A 10,036-nucleotide genomic window follows, 5' to 3' on the forward strand; every position below is an offset into this window, starting at 1 on the left:
CACAGCTGCTTCTGTGCAAATGAGGCCCGGCTCACAACCCTGTACCAATGAATGTGCAAAGCTTATAATCAACCCTGGTATGACATCCACAGGCTCTTGACCTCATCCAGAAGGAGGCAGGGGCAAAGTGTGGGAATCAAGCCCACCCTCTTGCAAAAGTCAGCCAGAGAGGCTAAACATTAGCATTTTACATTCTTTAAGTTGCACCTGCACCATACATTTAAAGCACTAGGATTCCATTTTAGGAGTCATGGAGTCCTTCAGAGAACCTTGGAGGTTGTGGCCTTGCAAGGGTGCTGAAAGTAGTTAAGAGACCTTCTCTTCTCCTCACAATTCCCAGAGTTCACTGGAAAGATTTTTTTTTTTTTTAAAGGTAAAGGACTTACTCTGGGAACTATAACTCTGTGAGCGGAATTCAGGGGTCTCTTAACAACTGTCAGCACCTTTACTGAACTACAATTCCCAGGATTCTTTGGGTGAAGCTGTTTAAAGTGTTATCATAGCGCCTTAAATGTATGGTGTGTATGAAGGCGCACAAGTTTTTTAAACTAAGTGTAATAAACATATCTGAGAATAAGATTTAGCACAGCCAGATAACGATAATTTATTTCACGCAAAAAGTTTTTTTAAAAAAAACTTTCTTAACTCGCACAAAGATACACAGATCACTCCTGCTCTCTCTCTCTCTCTCTCTCTCACACACACACACACACACACACACTCTGAAATGGCAGGGTCCAGATGTCTACCCTCTCATTCTGCCTCACATGCAGAAACCTCTCTCCCCCATCTTTGATATGGAGCAGCACATTCACACGTGCACGTTCACTACTTCGTTCACTACTACGCAGTCGCTTCTAGCCAGAGAGCAGATTCTTTTCAGAGACGGATCTGGAAAAGTTCGCCTCTAATTTTAGTAGCCAGTAACGGCTGCCGCACAGAGACAAGCTCAGTACACGCGGGCGCAGTTTCCCCCCGCGTGTTGCACACGACCGGTTCCTTTTCCCCGGTCCCCTCGGATGACGAACGGAGCAACAATCCGTCGATCCCGGCAGTCTCGTCTGAGATCAGTCGTGATTCTATTGCTTCTTTCTTTTTCTTTTCTTCTTTAAAAAAGGAGGACCTCCCTCTTTTTCTTAGCTTTTTATAACCCCTCGAGGCGTGGGTGGGCGGGCAGACGCTATGGGTTCGAGGCTGCGCTTCTCCTCTTAAAAAGAGAGAGAGAGAGATTGGGGAATTTTTTCTGCTGTTCTTTCTTGCCGTCCGACGGCACCCGGCGGGTCCTTGTTCCAGGTACGCAGTTTATCCGACTTCGAATGTCCTTTCTGTTTCTTCACCCCTCTCTTCCTTTCCTTCCAACCAACTGCGGAGAGTCTGTGCAGCTCTGAGAGAAGAATTGAGGGCGGGGGGGGAGAGGGGGGATTTGGAGAAGGGGTGGGGTGGGGTGGAAGCGGAGGAGGAACTCGAAATGAGCGCTCTCCTTCTTTAGCACCGCTTCCTCGTATACCAAGCAACCCGTTTTATTTTCCTTGGGTGGGTAGACGATGCTTCTTTAATGACACAATTAATTAGCAGGGTTCCATAAACTCGGCCCGCCTGCTCCTCGAGGCGCGCCTCTCTCTCTCTCTCTCCCCCCCCCCTCTCTCTCTCTCACACACACACACACCTCCGTTTCCAGTTGGCTTGATGGAATTAGAAGTTTGAGGGGAAACCTGGAGGGAACTTGCAGCTCACTGGATCCACGCATCCCAGCCCAATTCCCGGGCGTGGGAGATGTGGGAAAGTCACACGAACTCGCGAGGTAACCCCGCGTAAGCTGCACGTGTGCGGAACGCGTGGGAAGGGGGGCCCAGGATGCATAAACGCGCCCCAACTTAACGCGCGTAATTGGAAATACCCTTCCAGCTTATCCTAAGATATACAGAGAAACGATTCCAGAGTTCAGAGGCGTGTACTGTCTGAGTGTACCATAATCCGTTTACTTATGAAATAACGATACCTGAAATCCATTTAAGAATTCGATATCCAATGCCCAAAACCTCTGATATATTATTATTATTATTATTATTATTATTATTATTAATTTTACTGTTCTCTTTATTTATTCTATTGCGTTCTTCAGATTTCTACACCAACCTATTCCCAGCTCAACTCTACAGCACTTTCCGGTGTTGATGAGCGGTTCGCAAGAGGGGGTACAGTCGCTCCATTTCTCTCCAAGCTCTGCTGACTAGAGATTCCTTTCGAAACGCTGTGAAATAATTTCTAGGTGGCCGCTGTTTTGGTAAAAGTGTGGGCTGGTGAGCGGTGTGTAAAAATGGGACAGAAACGGCTGGGGGACTTTGTGTGCACTTTGCTGTCATGGGAGATGGGAAAGGAAAGTATGAGATTTGGAGGTCCTGGATTCGTGGAGGCTCATTCACACACGCGAGTCATCACGGTTTGTTGGTTGGTTTGTTTTGGCAGTCACCATGTGATGAATATGCATGTCTGAATCAGCACCTACAAACCCCGGTGTGTACAGGCGGGGGTGGCATTATAAATGACATTATTGAACAGACGCCAAGATTCTTTGCGCACGCCGGTGGGCGTCCCTAAGAGAAAGCGAGTCCTGGCACTGGGCTGGGGTGGAGGGAGGGAAAAGGGGGGGGCATTATTTATTTCGGAGGCGACAGACGCGAGGGTCGCCTCCTATCATTCGTTTCAGAGCCAGGAAGAGCCTGGAGTGAGGTCTCAGGAGCGCAAGCTGGTGGGAACGTCTCCTGCGCAACTGACCAGACCCCCTTTTGCGCAAAGCGCCCGTTCTTTCCCGAAGGGCCTCCCGGCAGGAGATTCAACCCCCAGCTTTGAGAGGGGATTTCCTTCTCCACCTCTTTGTTCGCGGAGGGAAGCTTGTGAAAGTGTGTGAATGAACCCCTTTCAGCTTTCTTTTACGTTTTATTTTATTTAAAATTTTCCTTTCTCGCTTTCTTTCTTTTTCTTTCCCCCCGCTCTCACTCTCCTTTTAAAAATAATTATAAAAATGGTGTCGTTTCCATCTGCCTGCTTATTCCCCCCCCCCTCTCTCTCTTTCCTGTTTAACCTTGGTATTAATTTCGGACGGATCTCCTTTAAATGCGCTCCGTAATGCATTCAGACGCCGCTGGACTTTTTGTACCGTAGGTTATATTTACACCCAAAACAAAATAATTACACTTTTGTGGGAGAGAGAGAAAGCTGGGTGATTAGGGCTGTTGCTCTTTGCGGCAAAACACTTTCGCAGTGGTACACCAGTAACAATTTTTCACGGCTGACTGAAATCAAAGGGAGGCAGTAATGAATCCGGCGAGCAATTTAAATTTACAATTTGTAACGCAGCCACTCAGAAAGAGCCCCACAGCCCACAAGCCCCGAGAACCTCGCTGGGTTTGGTGAGGTTGTTTAATGTTATATATCAAAAAAGAACCCTCCCCCCTCCAACATCTTTTCCTTCCCTACCTATTCTTTTATTTTTCCAGAAGGAGGTTTTAATGAGGAAAATCAGAAGTCATTCATACACGCACCCCACCATCCCAACGCTCTCATTGTTGCCAAACCTATTCTTCGCTTGCCCTTTTCTCAAAACTCCTCGCCTCCTTTTGCAGAAACAAGCACATTCCATTCCGCACCTACAATGTGCGCGCTCTGTGTGTGTGTGTGTGTTGTGTGTGTGTGTGTGTGTGCAGGAATCAAAGACACGATCCTGCCAAGGTTAATCATTTTTAAGGCTGTCTCCTCCTGGGAACGAATAAGCCCCGCTTGGACTCCCTGGGACTTGGTTCCAAGAAGTGTGGAAATGCAATCTAATTTTATTTTTATTTTATTTTTTATTTAGAGACTCTCCCTCCCGCCTTTGGAACAGGGGAGGGATTTAAAGCGCGCGCACATGCACATGCACCCTAGCTAAAATAAATGGAAAGTGAAGGCTTTATTTTCCCGATCGAGGCTGCTTAGAGAGAAAAGCTGGTGGAACACAGCGGTGTACACTAACCCTGCCGGGGATTGCGGCCCTGCGCACGTTTGCTTGGGAGAAAGTCCCACGGAATGCTGTGAGATCTGTTAATTCAGTGCAGGGCGGGGTGCGTATACAGGGGAGCGGGGAGGAAAATGTCAAAGACTAGGCCCCATTCGACAGATTTCTGAGTCATAGTTCTCTCTCTCTCTCTCTCTCTCTCTCTCTCTCTAGATTGTAAGTTCCTTGGAGGCAGAGACCTGCTTTACTGCGCCCTGCAAAGCGTCGAGCTAGCAAGCAAATAAACAAACAAGCCTGCGTTGGATTTTGGCAAAAAAAAAAGCGCCTTTCAGTCTAGCTTTAACTCCTACTCAGAGTAGACCCACTGAGATCAATGGGCCGAAGGCATTTTTGTCTATTAACTTCAGCGGGTCTACTCTGAGTAGGACTAAGATTGGACACAACACAGAGACACATTCCTTTGGGGGTTTTGCTGGAAACTCGCCTTTACGCAGCAGCACTAGGGAACCAGACCCCGCAGAAGTGCAACTCCCATCATCCCGGACCTATTGGCCCTGGTCCTGGCTGCTGCCGCTGGGGCTGCTGGGAATTAGAGTCCCAATATCTGGAAGGCCACGCGTTCCCCATCCCTCATAATAGACAGCTTGGAGCCCCCGAAGCCACTAACACGCGCGCCCACGTCTTTCCCCCTCCCTTCCTCTCCCATGTGTGTCTTTTAAACAACACTCCTGTAAGGTTGGCGGGGGCGATGGGGAGTGGGGAATAATTTGGAATATCAACAAAAGAAAAAACCCGTCGCAATGCCAAACAGATAGGTAATTAATTACAAAACTCAGGGGGGATATGCAGAGTGCAGCCTTACAAATTCTACAGAGCTTAACTGATTGGAAACAGATGATTATCTTGTTTGTCTTTTCGCTGTTTCCTTTATCCCTCCGCCGTCTGTTGCGCTGTAATGTTGATACACTTTACTCTCTTCAAAGGGGCGCTTTGCTGCTTTCTTTTCTTTTCCTTTCTGTTTTTTTTTAATATAGTAAATTCCATCAACAGCGCGCGCGCCTCTTATTACTGTCACCACCGCAGTTGCCAACGCGCAGTCGCTTTATGAACTAAGGAGAGAGAGAGAGAGAGAGAGAGAGAGAGAGAGAGAGAGAGAGAGAGAGAGAGAGAGAGACTGTAGGGTTTGATTCTCTCTAACCATCTGTTCCAGCGCGCTCGGGACCCCGGAATAGGCCTAGCGGGGGAGGGAGCAATGGAGGAAGAGCTGGAGATTTCGGGGGGGCGGCTTATGGGGGAGCTGTAATGTAGTACAGTTTGGGGAACGGGAGGAAAAAGATTCCTCTCTCACACACACTCTCTCTCTCACACATACACAGACCCCTTCTTTCCAATGGAAAAAGCTGAAGATTTGCGTGGAGGGAATTGGGAAGAGGGGAGGTTCTAATCTAATGTATTACAGTTTGGGGAATGGAGGTATATATAATACACATAAACATACACACACGCCTCTTTCTTCCAAGTGCAAGAGGAGTGAAAAAGAGCTGAAGATTTGTGCGAGTGGAATTGGGGGGGGGGTGTCCCAATGTAGTACAATTCAGGGAATGGAAGGTGAAAAGATCTCTCTCTCTCTCTCTCTCTCTCTCACACACACACACACACACACACCTTTCCTTCCCAGTGCATTAAAATGAGGAAGAGGGGTGAAAAGCCTGTTCCATCCTGGATGAGGGAGAACTGAAAGGGTGGGAGAAAGAGTTATCTCCTCTTCCCAGATGCTGATAGGGAGGGAAATTATCGATTTTGTGGGCATTATCAGTTCTGATGTATAGATGCCCGGTGATGTGTCAGGAACAGTAGCTGGGTGGGAGAGGGGCTTTCGTCTCTCCCATGCAGATTTTTGAGTAGCCGATAGTGATGAAAGCAGGGGGTCCGGTTCGGGGGTGGAGGATTTGTGCGTGTGCGCGTTTCTGAGAAAGAGAGGATTGGGTTTAATATGGCCAACCATATTCGAGAGGAATGCTAGCTCCATAAAGGAAGGACCCCTCCGTTGCGTTGTGGCTGCGATCCCAGCCGCGCTGAAGGAAGGAGCGCAACGCCCTGAAGTCATCGGGACTTACTTTGAAGTAAATGCAATGCGATTAGGATTGCGGCAATAAATAAAAGAAACCAAGGTGGTTGTTGCTGCCGTTCCCCGCTCTTTTTCTCCTCCACCTCCTTCCCATAACACCAAAGAATAAATTGGAAGAAGAAGCTGCCAAGGTTGGGTGAAAACGATAAGAACCCCTACATATATCAAATATTTTATAGACGATAAAGGAGGAAGGAAGCACGTGGCCGGGAGATATTAACGGTGAGGTTCAGAGTATTCTACGCATTCATAAACGCATGACCGAGTAACTGCGTATCTTTCCACAGATATCTCCGTATAAGGAAGGCTCTCTAGGTAGGACGTTCTTCATGCCGAATTGCACTGAAGTTGCACAAACTGGAATCCAGATTCAACCACCTTCGAGTACACTGCTCTAGTCTAACACTATAGAAACGAACCTTGAAGGCTTATTTTGGGGGTGCGTTAATTTTCAGGCTTGCGGACTTTTTCAGTCCAAAGCCCCTTCTATCTACACACCATCAGGGTTTGGATGTCTTGTTCTCTACTCGTTTTTCCTTCGTTCCATATAGATTTATGGCGAAGTGTGTGCGTGAACGTGCGCGCTACCCTGTCTCCGCGCTCAGCACACACCTCCTTTATTGGTACATAACAACATACCTTCTGCGGTGCGTGGTAAATATAAACGCAAGGTAATTCCACGGGGTTTTATTCATAGGTAAGGAAACACTCGCCACAGGCAAAACCACACTAAAAAACACACACGACCCACGAGTAACAATGCATGTTCTACTATATTGTATACGTGTATATACGCGGGACTCGATTTTCCCTACGCAGGTAAAAACATAGTTTTAAAACTGGAAAGAATTTTTTTAAATCATTCCCTAAAAATAAAAAAACCAACCTGCAGATAAATGCAAGTCCTATTGATATATTTTACCCAATAGAAAATATTTGCAAGAAAGGGCTCGCAGGGCGCCTTTGGAAATGTAGGTCTTTGTTTTGCCTTGTGTTTGGAAGGAAACAAATATCTAGAGTGTTTATCCACGGATCTCCCCCCGCCCTGCAAATGCTTCTCGAGGCCGTGGGTTTCTGCGTGGGAGTCTTTCCGAGTCTCTTCAAGATTCAAAAAGATTTTGAGACCAGAAGGTAAAGGGAGATACGAACGCCAACATTAAATGCCACCAACATAGTCAGTAGGTAGGATACGGATTAACTTCACGTCTTACACGGCAGTTGTGTGAGCGGTATGTTAATAACAGGGATGGAGATAAGTGCACGTGTGCGCGCGTGCGTGTGATATATGTGTCTGGATGGTACATATAATTGAATTTCCGTTTAGATTGGAAAAGCTTTCGCTAGGAATAATACACCCACGTTTGACAAAGACCTTCGCACCGTGCTAAATATTGGGAGAGGGGTGGCTGTATCTCACACAGAGACCCAAAGAAAACAATCCAGAATCTTAAAACCGAAGTACTCTGCTTTAAGTCGAATTTACCTCCCCACCCCCACCACCCACCCACAAACCTCTACCATCCTTAGACCTTTCCTTGGACACAGAGAACCCCTTCAAACGGGTGGAAACCTGGAAAGATCTTGCCAAAGGGAATAAGCTTAAGGGTGAGAGTCTCAATTTACAATCATTCACACACAATCCTTTTCCTTTTTTTAAATCTCACTGCATATAGTCAAGACAGGAAACGATTTCTGATTTAATAATAATTTAAAAATAGGTTTGCCAGACTGAATAACTTTCCATTTTTAGAACTCTCCACTCCGGTCAAAGTCCAGCGTCTCCAGCGTCTCTCCTCTCTATAGCTGGTCTCTCTCACTCACATTGGGAACAAAAGTCTTGGCTGCTGGACTCACAGGACAACACACCAGTCCTTTGTTTTGAACAGATTTTTCTGCGTTGGTTCCAGGAAGGGCCATTAATATTCCCTTCGCCACCGACTTCACAAACACACACACACGCAAACACGACCCTTACACACCGAAGCTTTGCCATCCCGCCCACCCCCCTTCCCTCTTGCTCCGACGCGTATTTTAAAATCGGGGCCTTATCCAGCCCAGCCCGCTTCCTCCTTCCCCCCTCCAAAATTAGAAATTGGCCAATAGGCAAATTAAGTGGCTTGGGTTTTTGTTTTGTTTTTTTGTTACGAAAAATTAGATTCCATTTGAAAGAGGAAGGGGGTCTTCCTAGAGTAAGGATGTGGGAAGGATCCCGTTGAGGTCCCCGCCTGGCCTCCTAACGCACCGAGCTCACGTCGAGGAAATAGATTTTCTTTAGGAAGAACGAACGATTCCCATGTTCTCTCTTTTCAGATGGCATCTATTTCAGATGGCGAACTCTGGGGAAAAGGAAGGAAGGGGCATTTATTTGGGTTTCTGCCCTTTCCCCCCCCTCAGCTCTTCTTTGAAGCTCTGCTTCTCAGCTCCCCCACCCACCCACACTTCTAATGTTGTCGTACAAATGAGGGTGGGGGGAAGAGTTGTCTCTTCATTATCAGACTTAATGAAATGACTAACTATGTATTTGGGGCTCGGACCATTCACGGAGGCTTTGTGAGAGGCTTGTCAAACCCTCCCATTTCTAGAGAGCAAGGAATGGTTTGGGGTGTGGGGGAGGAGAGAGAACCTTGTAAGTTAATCTCTCCTGTCCCCCCTATTGTCCGTGCACCTTGCATGACAAAAAGAAGGGGGGTGCCAAGCCCCCTCTCCAAATTCCTAGGCAACAGGCGCACGAGGCCAACGACCCCCTCCTCCTCCCCACTCCTGGATCATACACTTCCAAAGTCCTCCTAGATCAGGAATTTTATTTTATTTTATTTTTTAAGGGAAGGGAACCTGCCAACACACTCCCAAACCTTCCTAACTAGGCCATGTGGCGTCTCAATGGACCTTACTCCCAAGTAAGCAACCCAGCCCCATCGATAGGCCTTGAGAGAAACGGGGCTCGGAGAAATCCAATCCACACAGGAGAAGTTGAAGGGGAACACGAAAGATATCGCGGTCGATTCACTCTCGCTTTTTCGCACTCCCCCAGCCTCCGAGTAGCAACTTTAAGCATTCGAGTCCTGGTGAAAATTCTATTCGAACACTCGTTTCGCGCGAAGATTATTTTATCCCTTTCATTTTCTGCCTCTGCAATTGCTTCCTTGGACAGTTTTCAAGACCCTGGAATTGGAGAGCGGCGGCGTGCGGGGGAAGGGCGGACTAATTGGCAAAGTTTTATTGCTATAATTATTCGCATTAGTATTATTCTCTGGGAGTGGGAGATTCTAGGATTCCCAGTCCCTTTCCCGAGAAGATAAGGAAGGAGGGGGTCCCAAAAGGTTTTATTTTCCCTATTTATTAATATTACTATTATTAATGAGGGGGAGGGAGAAAGAGAGGGGGGAATTCCGGGGTTGCATGCCAGTCCTCCTTAGAGTAGACCCACTCGGAAGAATGGGCACAACGAACGCAAGTCCATTCATTTCAACGGGTCTACTTTGAGTAGAACGTGGTAGGATGGGCATTCCGAGAATTACCGGTCCCTTTTCACTTTACTGCCGGGGTGGATTCGTCATCAGTAATATAATAAATATAATATAATATAATAGTTTTACATACAGAGTCCCGAATAAGTGGCTCGATTTTACACAAACTTTACAGCCCAGATCCTCGCGCGCAACTGTTTCAGACAGGTAACGCCGCCTGCCCGCTCGCAGCCCAAGCCCCCTCCCGAAAGCAAACCGCGCGGAAAACTATCCTTGGATGCCTTCCTTGCCCCCCACCTGACACCTTTTTAGAGATTTCTTTTATTGCTAAAGCTGGCTTGTTTCTTTGGGGTGGGGGTCTCCCCAGGACCGATCTACCGATACACACACACACACGCGTCCTCCAGCCCCCCGTGGGCCCCGATCCGCGAGCACCCCCTCCTCCCCAAG

The sequence above is a fragment of the Podarcis vaucheri genome (genome assembly GCF_965113315.1).
Source record: "Podarcis vaucheri genome assembly, chromosome: 16".
Lineage (NCBI taxonomy): Eukaryota > Metazoa > Chordata > Lepidosauria > Squamata > Lacertidae > Podarcis > Podarcis vaucheri.